The sequence below is a fragment of the Elgaria multicarinata genome, chromosome 1, assembly GCF_023053635.1.
Source record: "Elgaria multicarinata webbii isolate HBS135686 ecotype San Diego chromosome 1, rElgMul1.1.pri, whole genome shotgun sequence".
NCBI lineage: Eukaryota > Metazoa > Chordata > Lepidosauria > Squamata > Anguidae > Elgaria > Elgaria multicarinata.
Window position 1 is genome coordinate 184,926,943 of NC_086171.1, and position 24,224 is coordinate 184,951,166.

General features: G+C 43.9%; 1 protein-coding gene across 2 annotated transcripts in view; it reads right to left on the reverse strand.

The window, feature by feature from the left end:
• EPB41L1 (erythrocyte membrane protein band 4.1 like 1) overlaps positions 1-17,330 on the reverse strand; it is a 209,528-nt gene extending 192,198 nt beyond the window's left edge. Inside the window, exon 1 of one of the 2 annotated variants that reach the window (XM_063145358.1) lies at positions 16,827-17,330. The gene's annotated coding sequence lies outside the window, so the exon portion shown is untranslated. The remainder of the gene's footprint in view (positions 1-16,826) is intronic. The other variant, XM_063145366.1, reaches the window with a different exon arrangement.
• Between the last annotated feature and the right edge of the window lie 6,894 nt (positions 17,331-24,224).

Sequence of the window (24,224 nt, forward strand, 5' to 3'; positions counted from 1 at the left end):
GTGATAGAGAAACCCAAATATTTTTGTTGTGCCTCTGCTGTGGAATTTTTGATTTCATTGCAGCTCCCACCCTCATGAAACTGAAGCTTCGAAGGAGTACAAGCACAGGATGATCAAAGAAGTTTTTGAAACACGGAGAAGGAGGAAAGGAGCATGAGGATCAAAAGACAGAAGAGGATGCAGCAACACGGTGGAATGAGGGGGTCAGAGACAAGTCACCCTATCAGTATTTGCTTCCCTCCACGTCGCAATTGCGGTGAGCCATTTTGACAATTCCAGCAGAGAAGAGTCAAAAGAACTTCAGAACACACAAATGCATTTCTTTCCCCCCAAAGGACACCCGTACAGCTTGTGATCCTCCAAGCTGAACACAGTCAATCAACTATGTATTATGGCAAACCATGGGCTTCAGCTCCCACTCTGGTTTTGTTACCTCCCTGGGTCTGCAAGCACAGGGGATGGTGGAGTATTGAACCCCTGGCGACCAGCGCATTAGGAGGCCTATCCCAAAGAACAATCAAACTCGCAATTGGAGGGCCATATCTGCTATTTGGACAATAACAGCAGCAGAGCTTAAGGATGAGGAGCTAGTACGTGCCTGCCTACCATGATCTACCCAAATGCTGTCAGAGCCTGGCACCCTTGCTGAATGAGTGATCACATCCATGCCCTGTTGGCAAAATACTAATATACAACTCACAGAACTCAGCAGTAAAAATATTGTTCTGTGGGGGTACTCATTTTACTCCAATTTGCAAACATGCATTTGTAGGCCTGACGACAGATGGACACATCAGTATTATCCACTAAAGCATTAGAGAGAAATGAAAGGGAGTGACATATCAAATAAAACCTCATTCCATTACACCAGATTTCTGGATAGGCCCAGCAACGAAAACACAGCCTCTACTGTTTGCCTTCCATGAGTTTATGTGATGCAGACAGAGACTCTATCCCTGAGCAGTGTACTAGAAGGAAAGTCAGAGGATTATTCCTCAAGTATGTTGACACAATCCCGAACACCCAAGGGAACTTTAGAGGTTATTCATTCTTTTCTTTTTTAAAAACAAATCAACAATGCTGGGTATGCCCTGTTGTGGTCTTTCTCTTGACATCTGATCGGCCACAATGGGAACAGAATGCTGAACTAGGTGGGCCTATGCTCTGATCCAGCAGGTCTCTTCTTATGTTTTTATGCACCCAGGTGATCCTAAATTGTTTTCACCTAGACCTTTTGTTTAGATCATTAACTGCAGGAATCAGGCACCTCCTTAATGAGCACTGGCTGCTCAAAAGCCTCCCTTGACAGCTCTAAATGGATGGCGCAGCAGCCATCCACAGCACATGGCAAAGCCCCACAACAAGTAGGCATCTGATTCACAAAAAAAGAAAACAGAACTGAACCCTCCAGCTATTGTATTTGCAGCAAAACCTACATTTTGCCCAGTTCTTTACTATTCGGGCATCAATAAAGCAGGAGTGCACTGTATCCCTGCAATAAAGAATGCTTTTAAAAGCCCCTAAAGGGTACACTTTCTCCTAAACCTCTGACATCCTGCCTGTTTTCACCAAGGTCTGATTCAGATATTACTTTTTTTGACATGAAGAACAAGGGGGGAAGTCTCTACAGGGTGATTTCTATTACGGCCAATTTGAATATGTCGTGGTATACATGTTTATGTGACAATAACTATTTACCAAGCTACAGCTAACCAAGCAAGCTGGTGACTTGATCACATCACAGTCTGATAATCAGGCCTCAAGGAAGAGCTGGACACAGAAAATCTATACTGCCTACAAATTTTAGCTGTTCATTAATAAGATCACCAGCATTTGGGTGCCCAGTTACTTCTTCCTGGAAAATCCTGAGAAATTATGACCTGTTCTGGAGACAATTCTCTACAGTAGCTAGCTAGCAAAAGTGAGGTCACTGAAGATTTCCAATTGTGGGGAAATTACAGGATTTAACAAGATACTAGTTGACCTTTTCCTGGGACAGAAAAAAAAATTCAAACATTTATTTATTTTATTAAATTTACATACCGCCCCATAGCCAAAGCTCTCTGGCAGTTTACATGGAGCTACAGCACTTGTGTGCCACATTTTGCAAGTGCAATGTAGCAGGAAAACAGTGGAATAACTAAAGCTACTAATTTATAAAAACTTAGATGAAATCAATGTCGTTCAAAACGAAAATTTCACCATAAACACACATTTCTCACGAAACTTTGTCACTGCTGTGTAGACAATGCCATTTCATCTCTTCTCAGTCATCCCCGTGTGCAGGACATGGAATAATGGCCTCAAGTTACAGGAAGCCATATTTTGTCTGGACATTAGGAAAAATGACAATGGAACCAATGACCTAGGGAGGTTGTGGGCTCTCCCACACTAGAGGCCTTCAAGAGGCAGCTGGACAGCCACGTGTCAGGGATGCTTTAAGGTGGGTTCCTGCATTGAGCAAGGGGTTGGATTTGATGGCTTTCCAACTCTACTATTCTATGGTTCTATAATGGAAAACCAAAGCATTTTGACCAGGAGCATGAGAGAGTTCCATAAACTCTGTGGTATTTTTGGTCTGGGCAAGTCTGAAGAAGTGTTTGGGTCTGCTGCATCGGCTCCTAAGCCTTCACTGAACGCTCTCAAACATAGTGGAAAATCTGACAAAAAGAACGCTTTTAAAATTTTCAAATTAAATCGCTCTCTCTCCCCTGGGGAAAACAACACCAAACTAATTTCCTGCCCAGCCCTGGTAAAAATGAGATCATTTGGAATATTTCAGGATATGGCCCTTTTAGTATATAGGCCACAGTCAATACCACCCACCCCCACCCCGACACACACACTTCATGCTTCACTGTGTTTGGAGCATAGCTGGCAGGCATATACGTAGTGAGAAGACTCTAGAAATGGCTTCCCCAGCTTCATCCATGTCTTCATAAATTCTCTGTGTTTATTTATTAGAAGGTTTGCTCTGGTGTTGTTCGGAATTGAACCAAGGTTGCTCAGGGTACAGATCTCAATAAAACATTTACCCTTAAATCCATGCCACAAACATTTTAGAAAATGAAACTAATACTGTCAACATTTTAATTTTTAATTTTCTTTTCCTAAAAACAAAGGGTTTCATAGCTTTGTGTAGAGCAGAGACAGGCAACCTGGTGCTCTTCAGGTATTTTGGATTAAAGCTCCCACAAACCCAAGCCAAAATGGCCAATGGTCAGGATTTATGGGAATTGTAGTCCAAAACTTCTGGAAGGCACCAAGTTATATAGGACATATGCTCTGTATGCAAAAGGTGCGAAGTTCAAACCTCAGTATCTCCAGGTAGGTCTGGGAAAGGTACTTGTCTAAAACCCAGAAGAGATACTGCCAGTCAGTGTTGACAAGATTGAGATAGATGGAACAAATGGTTTAACTCTGTATATAACTATCTTCCTATGAATTCTTACCACTCCAAAAAGGACAGCCTGATCCTTGCATTATATACTTTCAAATGCACATAAAAACAACCCCCACAGTAAAGACCTTGTGCCTCAAGCTACTACATAAGATAAGATAAGGATCTATCTATGTTACTCTTGTGAAGGTATTAACAAGAAGAGTCCCTAACCGACACAGGACCCAGACTGTTAAGGGCTTTACAGGTAAAAAATATCCCTCCTCATTGGGCCCAGAAGCTAACAGGTAGTCAAAACAAAATAGGAAATATGTCCCAACCCTGAACAATATGTCAATACAACTACTGGGATGGGCTAACTGAGATGTTGAAGGATATATAGAAGAATATCTGATAGTACACCTTTATCAGGGTAGCCTAAAAACAAATATCAAAGCAAGAGGCAAGTACAATATTATTGTGCTGTAGTGTCCTACAGTACCAGAAGTACCCAGTGCCAATTTACCAGGAATAACCAGTACCAAGCTAAGAGGTAGTCAGCCAATGCAGCTGCAATGCACATGTTCATGCTCTCCAATTCCTGATCAAAAAAGAGCCTCTAACTAGGGATGTATAAGAATTTCATTTTTGCTTGCAAAATATGTGAATATGGCCTGTTTACAACTCTGAACGCATCCACTGAAAACATTTGTAAATGGTTGAATGTGTGCTCACATTCAATTTGTGCAATTTTCCCTGTTTGATTTGTGCAAATTTCCAAATCACCACTGCTTTAGTCTATGGAAGAAATATGCACAAATTTGGGGAATATGAATGAATGCCATGCTTGATCGCTGCTCGATTTGCGCAATTTTTCTGTTCAAGCAGAGCGATCAGTGAAAACAAACAAGGATAGGAATCAGACATCAGATGAATAGCGAGTCGATTTTCGGAGAATCCTCGCGATCTGGAATATTGCTCATTCACCCATCCCTATATCTAACATTGCTTGTGGTCAGCTGCACACATTTTAGGAGTCATTTCCTGCTGTGACAAATACAGAGATGATGGTTGCCAAGTTGCCCTGCTCCAGAAAAGGTGGCAGCCACCAAACGATGTGCAGATGATAAAATGCACTTCTGGAAACACCTCCTTTATCAGAGTCCAAGAGAATCCTCAAATTACATATCTGCTCAATCAAGGAGAACCAATCACCACCATCACTTCTGCTTCAGCTGAATTCAGTCTCAGCCAGTCACCCATCATTGCTGATTCTACTGAGTTAGAGGGCAGTGACTCCCTATTAAACGTGCTTTGTGTTGCCACCAGCAATGCCCAAATGATTGCTTTGGGGTAGGGAAAAAGGATGGGGAGATTTGAGACAGACTTTAAATAAAAACATTCAGCCATATGTAAATACCTGTGCTGATCTCCAATACTACAATATGAAAGAACCCTCATTTTTAAAAGATACTGTGCAGTGCCTTTTTTTTTTTTAGGTGCACAGGCATTTCAAAACAAGCTTTCGTGTTTTCTTTTTACATTTTTTTAGATACAAGTCTATACCTTTTTAGCCAATTGGAATAGTTCTAGGCCTCATACATTTCCTTTTTGATGTTCAGATTATGTTACTGTCCTGTATTGTACCATTCTTGGTTCTTCTTTTTTTAAAAAAATGTACACTGCCCTGAAATGCTTTAGGGATGAAGGTGTGGCTTATACATTTGCTAAATAAATGAGATTTCAAGGATAATCACTCTCTTTTTATTGTAAGATTCCTCCAGGAAAAAATAAACCCTGTAGAAGCCCAGAGTGCCTGGCTGTGTGCCATGCTACCCAATATCGACAGAAACCCTTGCCAGCAGAAATGGTGCCAGATCAATAGTGCATCTAATTAGAGCACTTTAATTGCTTCCATTGTTCATTTAGATCCATCATCCCCCTACAGTAGCATCAGAAATAACCAACAATGCCCTCTTAGCATCCCCAGGTCTGCCTCTTCACATTTACATCATCGTAAAGCAAAGATTCACATTTCAAACCCCCAATAGAAAAATAGGGGAGTTGGCTGACCATTTCCCCTCTGCTTTCACTGCTCACATCTTCCCAACTTCAGATGCTTCCCTACAGACAGGGAGCCTTGACAGCTTATACCTGTCTAGCTCTGACTCTGCTAACCCCGTTTTCCAGCAACACTAATGACAACAAACAAGATTAGTCTATTACAAAGGGGGGGTGTCATTAAAATGCACAATGGGGTTCCTCTTGGTCTCCCCACCACTCCCCGCTTGCAATGAAACGGCTCCTGAAATGGCTCTTCATTTGCCAAGATGTGGTTCCATTCACGATCTTGCACAAGGAAAGAAATCAAAGCTAAAAATATCTGCTGAAAGGTGTCATGTCAGAGACAGGCAGAGTGCGAGGCAGGGTGGAGAGGGTCATGAATTTATTATGATCCCCTAACGAAGCTTCAAGAAAACCGCCTTTGATCTCTTCTTCCATTTATTCAAATTTAAAAAGGGAAGTGTGGGGGGAGAGAAGACAGAAAGAAAACAACATTTCCTTTGTGCAGCAGAAGACTGCTCCACCCTGCATATTTGCATTTGCACTCCCATCTGATCCACACCAGATACTAATGGAGAATATACATCCCAGATCTCCCCCATTAGGTACAACAGAGGTAAAGAAGAAGAGTACATATGAGGAGCAATAAAGAGATGAGAGAGGGCATTTGATTCTGCCAAGCAGTTTGGGTCTTTTATTAACTCGCTTTTCAAATTTAAATTATGAGTAGAGGCAAAAGCAGTTGTTTTCTGAATAACTCAACTGGAATTACCATCCATGGCTATATATGTTTATCACTACTATTCCTGTGTGCTATTACCATTGTTATGGCCATGACTAGCAAAACATGTGCTAAAGTGCTTTAGCTATCCAGATAATAAAAGTTCATAAGTTGTTCGAACTATTGTAAAGAAAAGAAAAGCCTATTGGTCTTACAGGTGGCCAAATTGGGGGGGGGGGCACCTAGAAGAAGCAAATGGCAGAGAAGGGGAACCATACTTGTGTGCTTAGCAATCCAGGCAAGAACCTTAAAATAGCTGAAGCTGCAGTTTGGGAGGTGCTGCTTCAAGGTGGGATGCTGTACCATCGAGGGTGGGCTATTCCACCTGCTCCCTCCCACCACCACACGTTGAGACTTTAAAAGCAAGGGTGGAGCTTGGGAGGCACTGCTTCAGGGCGAGAGATATTATTCCAACCAAGTTATATGTTTTCTTATCTGTTCTGCTGTAAACTTGAATCTAGTATATTGTAGAATATTCTCATGGTTATAGTCTTTGATTCACTTAAGGTCTTCTATTAGGATTATTGCATTTATTGTATCTTTTGTAAACTGTTAACTACTTTACTTGATGTACAGCACTTTGCAATAAAGCGCTACATAACTAGATGATGATGATTTTCTAGGCATCCTTATTATTATTTATTATTATTATTGCATTTGTACACCACCCCATAGCCAAAGCTCTCTAGGCGGTTCACATTCTTAGCAAGCAAGAACTCAAGGGAGACATTTTAGGGCCACTGCTTAAGGGTTTGCTTCTGAGAGAGGGTTACTATTTGTCCCCATTGACTTTAATACAAGGAACATGGTAGAGATGTCAGACAAATCTGTAACTGATTCAAATGAGTCCAGATTTTTATTAATCAGACCTGTGGATTCTGCAGTGGACCAGCTTTTTTTGATTCATGTGGGTTCTGCAGGCTGGTTTTTCACTGCTGGGGGTGGGGATTTGTGCTCATTTGCATTAGTGTTCATGTGCATTACTGCAAGGGCACATAATCACTGGCATGCAATTGTGGTAAAGCAATTTGGTGGAAATAGAATGAAATTTTATATTGTATTTTATATTATGGTATTATACTGTTGTTTTATACTTTGAATGTTTTTAATTTTTGTGAACCAGAGAACTCTGGCTATTGGGCGGTATAAAAATGTAATAAATAAATAAATAAATAAATAAAATTCTGATTTAAAAATCCAATTCTGTCAATGAACAGACAACGGAACGAAAGATGCCCGACAATCCACGAAACACAGACGGAACAGTTTTAACCAAATCCGTACATCCCCAGAGCATGACTAAGAGTCTTCTCCAGAGCTTTGAGTCTGGGCTTCTTCACATAACTGTAGCCCTAAACCAACAGTGGGCTCCTGCAAGCAAGCATTTATGCAGATTGTAAGGATTAGGAGCAACAATGGTTTTGGGTTTTTTTCGGCAAATGCACTGGAAACTCGCTGACGCAAGAGCCATCCGACTGCTCCAACGAGAACAACGGCTGCTCAGCTAAATCTGTCAAATGCATACATGTGCTTTCAGACATTTTTATAGAGCATCTATGCATGCTCTATTAAAAAATGCACTCTGTGCTTTTATAGAGTACAAATTTATGCACATGCATATATGACACACAATTCCAACAACACACGTGTTCTCTGCTTTGTGTCTACTCTATTTTTATGCCATCATTCCAAACAATCTCCCCAGAACAGAGACTTCTGTATGCATAGGGGCTCTAATGCCAACTCAGAACTTCTCACTTGCAGCAGATAAACAATTCATTTCAATGAAAGGGACACTAGTGGGTCTACAAGAGTTGCCTCCTTCACCAACGTGAACAGAGAAGGCACATGCATTTATCAATGCCTCTGGATTTGGGACAATCCCGTTAAGTTGGCAAGGAATTTGCATCCCCAAAACAACATAAGGATCATATCAAGCAACGACATTATTCTGCAGATGACAAAACATTAACACTTCCATTTGGTGCAAAGCAAAATTATGCAGCGGGCCAAAGAGATTCTACAAGCATCCCAAGTAAGGAAATGAGATTGCCAAGCCAATACTTTCAGCGCCAGACCTCCAAGCTCAAAAGAACTGTAACACATCGTGAGAAGTTTTCCAAAGGCAGGAATCAGAATTAAGTCTCCAACTGACCTTTGCAGTTTAGAAGAAGGAAAAGTACATGAAGCATCTCTCTTGCCAATGGCTCAAATAGACATGGTTGACAAATCTGTTTTAAGAGTGGAAATTTAGTTCCATAAAAAAAATCAATGCTGTAAACGTCACCTCTTTCGTTAGGGAAAGCCCTTGGAATGCAACTCTGCGCTGGAAAACGTAGAGGTCACTAAAAAGACACACAGATTCATAAAACATCGCTGTTCTTCTACAACGAAAGGGGTTGGGGAATGGAGTGATTAACATTTCTCGGAGCCAAGCGTTAATCAGTCACTGAGTTGTGCAGCACAGTACAAAAGCCAGCCTACAGAGTCTCAACCCGCACCTTCCTCAAGATGTATGTGCTCTCCCTGCAGTAGTAATGATCGCAAATGTTTCAACCCTATTTATAGAAAATGTCTGATTTAATGCCTCCGTTACTACCCAAAGTTGCTGTTAAAGCAATAAGCCCTACACCGAGATTGCAAACAGAACAGAGAAATATTTCACCACCATCAATAAGTTCTGTTGACAGAGGGGGCACAAGGGAGGTACACACTAGGCACAAAAGATAAGTGGCCAGGGCAGAAGAAGTATCAGTAATGCTTATCACAGTTGCTCACATTTTTCATTCAGCTCAGAGCCGGAAAAGACTAACAGGTACACAGTTACATCTACTATCAAAATGCCTGTCATTATGACAGGCAGGGCGGTGGGGGCGAGGGGCAGGCCACAGTCGGCGGTGGATGGCAGGTTTTGCCCTCAGCACATTGGTGTCTTTTAGTGCATTCAGGAACAACAGTTGGTCGGGGCTAAACTAACGGAAACAAATTGCTCAAATATCCCTACTAGAAGCAAAATAGTGGCTCAGAGGCAAGAGTAAATGATCTACTCCATCCTATAAACCATACACAGTAATACATACAAATCCACATCTCAGTTAGCAGGGAGTCTAACACAAAACTCTAAAACTGGCCAACAGAGCTACACAAAGACCTAATCAAAGGCAAGCAATTAATACTCCCACTTTACAGATGAGGAGTACTGGGACTGAGAGTTAGACAATTAGCACAAGACCAGCCATAGCAGAGTTGGGGAATTTTTTTTTAACTTGCAATTTTACTTGCTATCACTAAAATATCAGGAGTTAGAAATCATTGGAAATAACTCACAAATTACCTAGAGAACTACCAGGACATCCCAATCTACCTTCTACCCATCTCTGGTTTAAAACCATCCTTGGGTCCATTTCTTCCTTACGATCTGGTTATGGGACTGAATCAGCCTTGGTCGCCCTGATGGATGACCTTTATTGAGAGAGGGACAGGGGGAATGCAACCCTGTTAATCCTGCTCGATCTCTCAGCGGCTTTTGATACCATTGACCATGGTATCCTCCTGGATCGACTCTGTGGGATGGGCATCAGAGGCACTGTTTTACAGTGGTTCCGGTCCTACCTATGGGGTCATTTTCAGAGAGTAGCATTGGGTGACCAGTCCTCGGCCTCCTGGCAATTGAGCTATGGAGTGCCGCAGGGCACCATCTTGTCCCCAATGTTATTTAACATCTATATGAAGCCGTTGGGAGCGGTCATTAGGGGATTTAGAGCTAAATGCCATCAATACGCTGATGACATGCAGCTCTATCTCCCTGTGACAACTGAATCAGGTGAGGCTGTGCAAGTCCTGGACCAGTGCCTAGACTCAGTAATGGGCTGGATGAGGGCCAATAAACTGAGACTGAATCCTGGCAAGACGGAAGCCCTGTGAGTGAGTGGTTCCCGAGTCCGGGAGACAGGCTCATTGCCTGTTCTGGATGGGGTTGCTCTGCCTCTGAAAGAACAGGTTTGTAGTTTGGGGGTACTCTTAGACCCATTTCTATCGTTGGAGGCTCAAGTAGCCGCCACGGCTCAGAGTGCCCTTTACCATCTTCGGTTGGTTCGCTAACTACGGCCTCTCCTGGACAGGGATAGCTTGACCACGGTGGTACAGGCATTGGTAACCTCAAGATTGGATTACTGCAACGCGCTCTATGTGGGGCTGCCCTTGAAGCTGCTCCGGAAGCTGGAGCTAGTGCAGAATGCTGCAGCTCAGCTGTTGTCTGGAGCTGCCCCTTTCCAACATGTAACTCCTCTGCTGAGGGAACTGCACTGGCTGCCTATTCGCTACCGGGCCAGGTTTAAGGTTCTTGTACTTGTATACAAAGCCCTAAACAACTTGGGACCAGGATACCTGAGAGAGCGCCTTCTCTCTTACCAACCTGCCCGGTCACTGAGGTCATCCGAGGGCCTGCTCCTGGTGGTTCCACCTAGATCCATCCTCCGATTGGAATCCACCAGGGGAAGAGCCTTCAGCGTGGTGGCGCCCCTCCTGTGGAATTCCCTGCCTCTGGAGGTTAGACAGGCTCCAACCTTGTACTCCTTTCAGCGCCTCCTGAAAACATCATTATTCCAAGAAGCCTTTCTTTAACATGCAGCCTTGGATTTCTTTGTTGTTTTTTTGCTTCTTTTTAAATTTTGTTTTAACTGTTTTATTCTGTTTTTATTTTCATTTTATCTTGTACACCGCTCCGAAATTTTTCAATGGGGAGCGGTATATAAATATTCTAAATAAATAAATAAATAAATTATTACCGGCCTCTCACTCCGGATCGAGGGGAGAAACAACATCAAATAAAATATAAAACATAAAATTAGTTAAAAGAGCATATAAAACCAATACAATATTAAAATAGCAATCACAACATCTTAAGATTTTTAGGTTTAAAATTCATCTGGGTAGGCCTGCTGGAAGAGACTAGTCTTTACAGCTGTCTTAAACTCAGAGAGAGCATTAAGCTGATGAATCTCCTCCAGCAGGCCATTCCACAGTCTGGGGGCAGCAGAAGAAAAGGTCCTCTGGGTAACAGTTGCCAGCCTAGTTGTGTCTAACTGGAGTAAACCCTTCCCAGAGGACCTGAATGTGTAGTGTGGATTGTGTGGGAGAAGGCGATCCCGCAGGTAACCTGGACCCAAACCATGTAGGGCTTTAAAGGTAATAACCAACACTTTATATTTCACCTGGAAACTAACTGGCAGCCAGTGAAGTAATTTTAAAGTTGGTGTAATATGGTCACCCCTAGCTGTACCAGTGACCAACCTGGCTGACATATTTTGCACTAGTTGAAGTTTCCGGACTAGGCACAACGGTAGCCCTATGTAGAGCGTATTGCAGAAGTCAAGCCTCGAAGTTACCAGCATGTGCACCACTGTCTTTAGGTCTTCCAACTCTAGGAAGGGGCGCAGCTGGCGTATCAGCTGAAGCTGATAGTAAGCACTCCTGGCCGTCACATCTATCTGGGCTGTCAGTTGCAGTGACGGATCCAGAAGCACCCCCAAGTTGCGAACACAGTCTTTCAGCAGGAGTGCAACCCCATCCAGAACAGATTGACACACCTCCAAACCCAGGTTAGGGCCCTTGACAGTAAGCACCTCCATCTTGTCTGGATTCAGCTTCAGTTTGTTTTTCCTCAACCAGCCCATTACCGACTCTAAGCATTCATTCAGAGGAGACACACTATCCTTAGCTGACGCTGTTGTCGAAGGCATAGAGAAATATATTTGGGTGTCATCAGCATACTGATAGCACCCCGCCCTTTGCCTCCAGATGATCTCTCCCAGCGGTTTCATGTAGATGTTGAAAAGCACTGGGGATAGGATGGCACCTTGTGGTGATGGAATGTTGGCTTTTCCATAGGGATAGATGTGCACACTGTGTCCAAATGCGAGGAGGATGAATCACCACCAGTGATTGTTCTAATACATGCCTTTACAGTCCATAATCACCACCAAGGGTTCCCTCTTCACTCTTAACACAGTGTTGTTCAGCGAAGCTGGTAAACATACATCTGCTAAGAATGAATGCTCATACCAAAGAGTTACCTATGCAAGTGAATTGGCTCTAGGACACTAACTGCAGATAGGGTGGGGTCTCAGGATGCCTACCTTTTTAAACACTACCTTTTCACACATACTCCAGCTTCCTACACCCCCCTTCCTGCTCAAGTTGGTGATTCTTAATAAGTTTTAAGACAAAAGGGAGTATCACAAGGGCTGCTAAAATAAAGCCTTGCGTAAAAAGTGTACTGCACACCCCGCAGCAGGGAAAGGTAGCAACATCTTTTACAGGTAAAAACATCCTGCAGCAGTTTGTGGTTGAAGAAGACACAAAGGGAAAAAAAGGAAATAAATGCTATGTGCTAAGTCTACATACTAGCAGCAATAGCACATTGGGTTCCAGACTGTGTTTAACTATTTAGCAGTGAACACATGGTCATTGACATGTCATGTTCCATTCCATTCCCCTTTCCTCCACAAAAGCTTTCTATGATTCTTGAAATAAGTCAACGACCTTGTTCAGAAGACACCTTAAACCACAACTTTAACCATGGTGAATTAAAGCTGTGGTTTAAGGTGCCTTCTGAAAAGGGCCAAAAGCTACTTAATGTGAGGGGCATAAAGCCAGCAAGTGCCTCAACAGCCATCATACCACACCCAAAACATCTTTAACTGATCAACTCAAAGAATATAAACAGCAATTGTAAGACTGCAAAGTGTAGCATCGCAAGTAGATGGCAGAAGAATTCAAGTTGCTCTAACATCAGTTACCTGTGATAGACATCATCCTTAGGTGCAACCCATACACACTTGTGAGTAACTAAACGGGGCTCACTTTTGAGGACTCAGGTATAGGATCGCACTGCTCATAACATGTTAATACAGAATGATGGTAATGAAGAGAGTTTCTATTTAGGGTGACTTTTACAATCAGCAGGATTCTCAAAATCAATTGTTACATTGGGCCTGTCTACTTTATGTACAAAGTCTGTTTGTTCATTGATGGCAGAAACAATCATAGGTTTGGCTCCTACATACAGCTGGGTATGTAGGGATCCCATCATCATGCTGTATTTACAAAATGGAAGGCAGGGAAAGCAATTTGCCAGAATTTGTTCTTCAAGTGGTGTGATGATGCAATGTAGCTGAAGTGTTTTGCGTCTCTGCTACACAATCAGATCATTACAGCAAAAAGTGAAAGACATCTGGATTGAAGATACACAGCTAGTGCAATCAAACAACTTGTGAAAGCGACAAAGGCTTGAAACAAAAGGAAGATTAAAACTGTGATAGGATTTGAATGACATAATAAACCATCTCCAACTCTCATCTTGCATGACCTGATACTACCCAGAACACCATGTTATCTACTTTAAACTTTTACCTTTGCAGAATACAAATTTATAAGACAAGGGAAAATATGTGAAATGCCAGCCTTAAATAATGTCACAGTGGAAACCAGAATTCATTCATTGTAGCAATAATGTTAGAAGGAAAATGTTCAATATCTGCTACTCATGCCAATCAACTACCTAATGCTAATCAACTACCTAATCACTCCATTAAGAAAATGTCTATCATCAGGCTCTACTGCTTGCCATATGATTTTATTCAAGAAACAAATACATTGGGACCTATAGCATTTTTAGTTCCCTGTATGTTTCATGCAAATTAATTTTCTGAAAATCAGTAGGCCTATTACTAGGCATTAGGAGAACATCTACAATCCAATCTTAACACCACCCCAGAACAAAACCACTGTTCTAGACAGTTTGCACACTGTCCTGTTCGCCTGCAGGACAAGGTACAAAATTCACAGGCATTTTCCACTGGGCCACTTTGAGTTATGTGGCATGACAGCAAATGTCAGCGACTTAATTGCTTGGTTGATATGTACCTTTAATTCATTCTCAGGCATTCCTCAGCATCAGAAATTGCATCAGTAACAGATCCTTAAGGAATGTTTTACAGATCATCAGCGATGAATTAAGTATTTACGAGAAATTCCTACTATTCGTTAACATTCATTTGCAACTGTATACAAAGTGCTATTCGCAACAGAGGCGTGGTCCAGCTCTTGCCCTAGGGGCTTGCAGCCTCGATTTGGTCAAAGAAATAAATACAGATCCCCTAGAAGTCCAAGGCAAAAATGTTCAATGAGCTCAGAGATACAAGATGGAGCCCCTGGTGTTTCAAATGACAAAATGCAACAGGAGAAAGAGAGGGAGTAGGCATGAATTGCAATTTACTAAGCAACTTGCCACAATCGTTTTTTCTGGGCAAGTTGCTACAGTCCAGCCCTCAGTGTTTTCTGGGTTTGTTCACATGTTATGTATTTTCCAGATGGGTGATTGTGTTAGTCTGTAGTAGCAAAACCAAAGATACTTAAAGACAAACACATTTATTATGGCATAAGCTTTTGTAAGACTATGCTGTAGCCCACAGAAGCTTATGCCACAATAAATGTGCTAGTCTTTAATATACAATTAAGTCTCTTTGCTGTTTATCATGATTGCATAATGTTAGTTATAACGCATTTATCAAGTTAAGTACAGCAATGCTCCAAACTGTACCTCGCCACTATATAGAGCAGTATCTGAAGTACAAAAGTCAGCAGTGGATCCGTTCAATGGATGGTGGGTAAACTGCCACTTCTCCTGCTCTCCAATAAGTTTCAATCTGTAACTCTAAAGAAATGATAATCTCTCATAATTATGATTAGATCTTCTCCCAGTGTTGCGTAGGAACAAACCACAAAAAAAAAAAAACCCTACACACAGCCCCATTTCTTCGCCTGTAAATCCCATTGTACTTAATGGTCTTTACTGACAGATAAGTATGCCTAGGATTATAGCCTATGGTTGCAAACAAAGCACGAGCCCCATTGTGCTCAATGGGGGCTTATTTCTGAACAAACAACCTTAAACTAAAGAGTAGCCACTTTACCCAAGTCAGTGGTTTCAAACCACAAGCAATCCTTGAGGAGTGTTGGCATTTGAGTCACATGATATTACAAATGCAACTGCACACATTTATTAATTACTAATAATATTAATAATAATAAAACAAACCACTCAAAGTTAAATCATGACTATTCTTAAAATGTAAGCAAGCGGCCTCCAACAAATTAAGTATAACCTTAGGGGGAAAGCAAGTTTCCAACAGGTGATGATTAATTCCAGAACGGAGCTTAAAGCCCATGCAGAGTTCAAGGCTTCCGATTTCTGTCACCACAGAGGCTGGGATTTGGGCGTGGCAGCCGAGCTGAGATTCCCGGCGTCTCTCAGCTACGGGAAAAGACTTGAACTTCCAGTGCCATCTGACCTTGCCAAGGATGCCCCTGCCTAGCAGAACACCTGCCCAGGTGTACAAAAACAAGAAGAGCAACGGCCTTCGGGGGGAAAGGAGACCTTACAGCGGAAGCCTACCTACCCACCCGCCCCCTCTTTTTTTCGACGGAAAGGGAACCAGACCGCCGGTTGGATCTAGAATAGTAGTTCTCTTGACGCGCTAAAACCCTAAATCAAGACGATTTCAAATACAAACACACACACATTTCCTTGCTCAGAGTTCCTCCAAGGATTAGCCAGGCTGTCTTTCATCGTGATTTAAAAGACACACACCCAGTGCACAGCTCCGCCCTCCACGGGAAATAAAAATTGGGAACACACACACACAGGGGCAGGCATACAAGATTCGCCCTTTGATCGACTTCCTGAGCGAAGTCTTGGGAGGGAGCAAACAGCTGCTCTGCTCGCTTTCTTAAAACACAAAACGCAGTTCGCCACCCGGCCATTCCAGCCCTTCTTCCTAAACCTCAAGGCTGAGAGGCAAGAAAGAATGTAGATCGGGTACTGGGGAGGGGGGGTAGTCGAGAGGAGGCATTAGTCCTAAGTAGAAACCGAGGGACTTTAAAAAAAAAATCGGTTTGTTTTGTTTTTTACTGTTTTAAAGGTAGAGAGGATCAACAGGGCGCTGCACCTGAATGCCTGGCTGGGATTCTCTTCCTCCCCTGTTTCTAGCACGCAACAGCAAATGAAGGCGGGTGGTGTTTCGGGGCGGGGGGGGGTGGAGAGAAAAGGCGCTGATTCGTCGTAGGGAGGAAAGAAAGGAACACACCCCTCTCCAGTGCAAGGGAGGAAGATGGGGGCGCTGTACAAGCGAAGAGACGGCGTGGGATGAGGCTCGAGAGGAATGCAAGCATGTGACAAGTAAAATAAAATAATGTCACCTGGACACGGTGGCTGCCGAGAGCTGCAGCACGGCGACGAGGGAAGGGGAGATAAAAATCGATTGTGTAAATATCGGGAGAAACACACGCGCGGGATCGGATCTCCTCCTTGCCTTCCCAATCGATGTCTCTCCCTCGCTTCACCCACCGCCCCCCGGTGCCTGCAGGCGTTGAACTCTATAGAGACCTCCACGTGATCTCGCTGCTCGTCTGGCTCCGCACAACTGGGGCGTCTACCCGATCCGGCTAGCAGGCAGAGTGGGAGGACAAGCAACGGCAAACGATGCCATCGCGGGAGTTTTAAGGGGCGGAGGGGAGGGGGCGATTGTCGTCGTGGCTAACCTTTTTTTCTTCTTCTTCCCCTCGAGTAATCCGGAGTCAAGATGTCCAAGTGTCCAAGGCGATGTTCATCTGGCGAGGAGAATCAAAGGCTGCCACAGCCTGCTTGCAATGCTAATTATTAAAAAAATGCAGATAGAAAAAAGGGGGGGGAATAAAAGCGGCCGCTTCCCCCCACTGCTTTCTTCCTTCTCTAGCAGCAAGAAAAATGAATCGGGCTGTCTCGGAGAGCGGCGTCAGGGAGGGGAAAAACGGAGGGGGGGAGGGAATATAATGCAAGGCAGCTGCAGCAGGAGGCAGGAATGAGTGAGCTGGAAAGCGGGAGGGCAGCGATCTCAGCGAGGGAGGGACGTCATGAGCAATTGAACCAGCCTCCCAGGGAAGGGGGTGGGGTGGGGAATGAGGGACCTATCATCTGTGCAACAAAACAGCCTTTGCACGGGCTGCAGCCGGCAGCTCCCCCCTCACCGGCGGCGAGGAGCTGCTCCTAAAGGAGATGCAATCGATCTCAGAGCAGCGGGAGGAGGGAGGTTTCGAACTCGCACCGCACCTGCGGAAAACGCATCCGGCGGAGCTGCCCGCTCAAGTCCTCCTCTCGTGCATCCCAGGTGTGCGAAGCAAGGAACCAGCGACAGGTTTAAGGGCGTTAGAATGCGATTCCGGGCTAGCCCTGTCTGCTTCCAGCCTCTCTCCTTCCTCTCTGCCAGTCAGAGAGATGCAAAGACGCTAACCCCGCCCCCAGCAGCTCCCTTCTCATTGTTCCGTAAACCAAGGTAAGCGCACGGCACGCCCAAAAATCACACACGCATCCCCATGACGGATTCTTAAGGTCACCGTCGTATTTACGGGGGGTGGGTGGGGGCGAAATCGCATCAGTATTGGATCCTGATGTGTGTATATCCATCAAATATTGGCTTCATTCATAGCACTTTTTCAGTGTCTTAAAGTGCTTGCAGTGTCTTTATAATTTTTGTATCCAAATCTGAAATCAATTCCTTCAGATACATATGTTTTGCTTCTGAATATGCAGGTTGTTGTTGTTGTTTAAAAGTATTGTAACCTTAATAGAGTAACAAACCTGTAAAGAACGTTAGGCTGAAGGATAGTAATTTTATTTTCAATATTCATTGAAAAGGCAGTATAATCTTACAAAAATTAAAGCAAGTTAAAATGTATTAATGAAATCTGTTCCCTCCCAGTGAGCTTGATGGATTTGCACTGCCAACTTTTTTACATCTTAAGAACATAAGAAGAGCCATGATCCAGCATTCTGTTCACACAATGGCCCACCAGCTAGCTGTCAACCAGGAACCTACAAGCAGTATATGAGTGCAACAGCACCCTGACGCCCAAGTTCCCCAGCAGCTGTTGTACAGAGGCTTACTGCCATCACCTCTTTTGCTGGATGACACAACCACACATGGCTATTCAAGCAATACTGGTTAATAGGAAGCAAGATGAAATGTTGCAAGATGAAATGTAAAATGTTGTAATCACTAAAGGTGCAATCCTATTCATGTTTAGGCAGAAAAAGGCTCCTACAACTCAGCATTCCTCATCTGGGAATTGTAGGACTTTCTCTGTCTAAACATCCATAGGGTTGCGCCCTAAGCATACTAGTATTCCATCTTTCATTATGCTGAGATAAGAGATACATCAGTAGAGTAGTTGCCATATCATGTGTGCTCAGTCTGGGAGGGGCAGGGGAAAACTCACCACTGAGAAAATACAAAAATTGCATAAAAATGACCCACTGTGGAAACCCAATCAAAGCCCACCAATCAGGGACCATGCTGGTGATGGCACCTACATGCGACATGGACACGGAGGGAGCCAACTCATGCAGGCTGAGCCAGGGGCATGTCTGTCACATTGCTACACCCCCACCTTGCAAGAAATGGAAAGAACTAAACAGCAGGTACAGCCAAAGACACTATCTGTTCAAACACACACTGGAAGTTGCTGGTCCTAATCTTCCTCATGGGCAAGGCAGTGCATTTCACCCCCCCCCCCGCCCATCCCACTTGGAATCAAGACATAAAACCCAGCAGCTGCCACATGCAAGGGGACTCCTGTGCAGTTTGTAAAACAGGCAGAAACACACCGGTCAAATCCACATAAGAATTGTTTTCTCCTTCCCAGTGCTCATAGTTATTGAAAAGGGATAGTTGCAAGGATAAATGCATGAATGCACACATGCTCCCACTGGCTCTTGTTCAAATACCCCCAGGCAGTGGTGTAGCAGTACAAGTTGAAGCAGGTGCTCATCGTGACACCTCAATAGCTGCACCCTCAAGGAGAGGCCAATATCCATATCAACAAACCAAGTCTAGGAGTTTTCATGCCTATCCAGAGCGAGTCTTTTCACAGAATCATAGAATAGTAGAGTTGGAAGAGGACTACAAGGCCATCAAGTCCAATCTCCTTCTCAATTCAGGAATCCACCTTAAAGCATCCCTGACAGATAGCTGTCCAGCTGCCTACTGAAGGCCTCTAGTGTGGGAGAGCCCACAACCTCCCTGGTTCCAATTGTCATACTGCTCTTACAGTCAGAAAGTTTTCCCTGATGTCCAGCTGGAATCTGGCTTTCTGTAACTTGAGCCCATTATTCCATGTCCTGCACTCTGGGATGATCAAGAAGAGATCCTGGCCCTCCTCTGTGTGAAGTAGGGCTGTGCTCCGCTTCTTTTTGGGTCAGAGAAGCAATAGCAAGGCAGCCTGATTCACCTCCGGAAAAGGTGGAGGAGAAGTGAGTCGGGGGGGGGGGGGCTGCAGATTGAGGCAAAGAAGGTCGTCTCAATCTGGAGCTCTGGACGCAGGTAAGTGGGGGGGAGGGGGACTTATCTGGTGCTGCCGCTGCTGCAGTAGCAATGGAGCCAGTAAAGGGGGCAGGGAGGAGGGAGACTTACCTGTGTCCATCATGGTCCATCGCAGGCTTCAATTAAGGCCCCAGTTGAAGCCGGAAGTGAAGGCTGAGGCCTCTTCCGGCTTCAAGCCGGGGCCTCAATTGAAGCCCGCAACTGACACAGGTAAGGGGTTGGAGGGTTGGCCTACCTGGTGTCGCCAGCGTTGCCATCCATGCAGTGGCAGCAGAGCCAGGTAAGGGGGCAGGGAGGAGGGAGGCTTACCTGCGTCCATCGTGGTCTGTCGCGGGCTTCAATTGAGGCCCCGGTTGAAGCCGGAAGTGAAGACCGAGGCCTCTTCTGGCTTCAAGCCAGGGCCTCAATTGAAGCTCGCAATGACAGACACAGGTAAGGGGGTGGGGGGTTGGCTTACCTGGTGATGGCAGTGCGGCCGCCATCCATGTGGTGATGGCGGTGGAGCCGGATCTCGCTCCGCAGAGCGCAGCGGAGGATGGGCAGACCGGCCCAAAGAGGATCGGGCCTGATCCAGAGGTTTCAGGTCGGGCCACGAAGCGGATTGTGAGTCCGTGCACAGCCCTACTCTCAAGTATTTGAAGAGTGCTATCATGTCTCCCCTCAGCTTCAATCTCTTTTATAAAGCTATTGGGTCTTAATTTCCCATGCAAGACCAGGCCATTCCAAAATACTTTGCATTACAATAGGGACAGATTGCAGCTACATATTGTTGCTGCCTGAGAAATCCCCACCCCGCTGTCTTCCGCCCTTCCCCACCTGTGACATTGCGGCTAAGCTCAAAGAGACCCTGCCATGCCTGGGTCCATTGCACCACTGCCCTTAGGGGGAAATACGTCACATGGCCCCACCCCCAGATATTGGTGGGAAGGCCCAGAACAACAGAAGGGATGGGGTGGGAAGCAGGACAGGAGCACAGGTCTCAGCTGTTCTGTGTATGTATGTTCACTGGATGAATGGTTGCACCGGTGGAGTGGGTTCCCCTGGTGCACCTGGCATGGCAGTGATATGTCTGCCAATTCCACTGGCATAGTAAATCTTTTCCAGATCTTACAGCTCCTTAACCAGTGGATTCTTCAGTTATAGGATTGCATCCTAAAGGCTTACAAAAACGTAGCTCAAGTTCTACATCAGAATTGAATTTCTATGGTACTTTTGCATTTGGTCTCTTGATACTTACACCTATTCAGGGTACCAAAATACAGTGAAAGCCATTTCCATTCTGGGACATTTGCCAAATCAGTATGTTTCTGCCCACAGATGCCTTGTTCCCTGGCATTTTAGGATTCATTTGATATCATTTTCATGTACCACTTTCATGTTTGCGTGTCCAGGAGAACAATGCCTTCAAATGTAAAAACTGCTGTTGTATGTATTTAAGAGCTCTTGTCTAGAATGTCATTTTATATTTACATAGAAATAATTTACAGAATTTAAATATCATCCAATCATATGGACACTTGCAAACATATAATGTAGAGAGATTCAGTGCTAAAAATGGAGAAGATGGCCATGCAAATGCAGCATCAGTTGCACGTAATATATTTGCCAATTGATATGCAAATGTGATGTCTCTATTTTGCCTTTGGCCTCAGGCTCCTGACTAGCTGCCAATATGGTAACAGGTGTTGCTAAGTCAGGGCCACTTCTCCAATGGTATACTGTTGATGTTAGCAATACATCATAAACATATTTAGAACTACCTTTGGTATAAAGGATCAAAAGAGCATCCATTTTCAAGTGCTAGATCTAGAATTTGACAAGCTCTGTTTTCTGCTGTCACTGTAGCATTTTGACTGGCAACCTTAAGGACGTAATAGAACACACACACACACACACATACATACACACACATACCCCTCAGTAGTGAGGATGAGGAAGAATTTCATATATTGATTCGCACTTATCAGCCAAGTATTTGGCTTCAGTCTTCTAGTAATACATTAAGACCTTAGTGTGCTTTGTATTAGGTCTGTGAAACGTTCTGTCTAAACATGCATGGGATTACGCTCAATATATCACTGCATATCACTGATGGCAACACTGTGGTACTGAATATCCTTTCACAAATGGAAGTGCTGATTAAAATCCAATTTTAAATCCACATTTTAAATCTGTCATTTAGTAATGAGTTGATAAATCATACCTATTAATCTATTAATGACTTTGTGTGAATTTTATCTTGTACATCACCTAGCAATAATTTTAGATAGATAGATAGATAGACCTATTCATATGTTATGCTAAGTTGTGAAACTTACCAGCTGAGCAGGAATTTGGCCATAGGGTTCTAAATCCCACGGAAGCCTATGTGTATGCATGAAGGGCCTCCTGCTGCAGGTATTTGTGCATGTATGCATAGACACCTATGGGCGGGGCTATGTTTTGGCATGATGGCAGGGGTGGGGCTATTCAGCACAACCCTGTTCCTGCGCATATGGTGAGTTTCACCACTCATAATAATCCATGAATAGGGCTAGATAGATAGTTTGAGATTAATCGTGCTTTATTAATGCTTTCTGCAGTGCTATGCAAATTTCATATCTAGATCGTTAGATAAGCCTTAAATACATTTGGCTCCCAAACTAATTAGGATTAGCCTCCTTTGAATAAATGGTCAGTACCTTTTCCACCCCCAAAACAAACAAATAAACATGGAGGCTGGTGGTGATTATCCATTTACAGAAAATAGTATTGACGTGGTTCTGCTTCCAGCACCACGTCAATACAGCCATCTGTGCATGTTTGAAATAAGTTTGCACTGTGCTTATCTTTAGTGACCACGATCATATGCAAGCTCTTTGTCAGTAAATAGTTCAAGGGTGAAGACGAAAAGGCTGAATTACATGAGAATCATTCAAGTATATCCAGTAAAGAAAACCATATTGTGAAAAAATGGCTTCAGCCACTCCGAATACATAAAAGGTGATATAGCAACAGGTGACAGTGCTTAATTTCGTCCTAGCCCTGGATGAAACTGAGCACTGAAAAGAGAAGGGTCATACTAGTCTGAGTCTTCAAGGGAAGGATCCCTCAGAGAATGACAGTGATAATATATAGGCATTCCACTGGTGCAGAGTACTGGCATTCAACACTGTGTGCAAACTGGCTCACACTTGGTTGTGTATGCTGTGCCAGGCTATGCTTGTATTTGGGCTAATAGTAACATGGGTAGGGGAGATAAAATATAAATCAGAAAAATAGTGGGAGGCAGGAAAGGTTAAATGCACACCAGTGGTGACTGGTGGTTTGGATATCAGTGGCTCCTTTACAGTTCTGATTGGTTCTGACTGAAACCTGGACTGGATTCACCATCCCACTGACATCAGGGCCACCAGTCTCCAGTGATACATACATTCCTCAGCACCACTCTTCTGGTCAAAGTCAGAGCTGTAATGGGTTAATATAAGAAAATACATGTTGGGAGATCCGATCATGAATCTTACACAGAAACCTGGGGAGCAGCTCTATACCTGCCATGGCACTTCTTCGCACAGCACGTAATTAAACGATGGCATTCACTCCCACAAGTGTGGTGACTGCCATGGACATGGATGGCTTTAAAAAGGAGATTAGACAAATTCATGGAGGATAAGGCTATCAATGGCCACAGTCGTGATGGCTATATATATTACCTCCAGAATCCAAGATAGTATGCCTCTGTATACAACTTGTTGGGGAACTCATGTTCTACTTGTGCATTTCCTATAGGCATCTAGTTGGCCACTGTGTGAATAGATAGTTGGACGAGATAGGCCTTTGGTCTAAGTCAGCATGGCTATTCTTAAGTTCTTCATTGCATTTGCCATGAATATGTCAGTCTTTCCCATAACAGACACACAAGAATGACAGATGTGCATCCCTAAGCGCTCATGTACATGTGTCAAAGAGCCACAGCCAGAACAGGTCTCCCAGGTGGGTATTTAAGGACATGTGTATGTCACTCATACCATTACAAACTTGCACCCCAATTCACTGAGCGGTGGGAACTCAGGTGTGTTTTACCCAGGGTTTCTTTCCCCCTTGGAATGAAGTACTGGAAGCTGATGACATTTTGGTGATGTATGGTTTATTTACACATGTATATACAAATTGAGCATAACTGGCGGTTTGCAGCATTAGCACTCCAAAGACGCCCCAAAGTTCATTGCTCCCGTACTCCCAGGAGACAAGCCAGTACCAAATATGCAGCTGTAGAGCTCAAATGCTGTTGCAGTGCTGCCTGAATCTTCTTCCAAAACCTCCAGCTTTTTCACAGCTTCATGACCTCATCCCTAAAAATGGAGGATGGGAGGAGAAGGTAAGGCCTGATTCCCAAATGTTTCTCTCCTTCTAGAAGAGCTCATCCAAGCTGTCTCAATAACAAATACAGGATATTTGACCACTCTGCCAGAGACATATCTCTAGCAGTCTGACTGTGTCCATTAACCTTCTCCTGATCAAACCAGAATCACAGGGCTCTTCGGGATCCCCCAAAGGTCGTCTGTGTCCCCATCTCATTACAATGCTTTATATGACTGACATG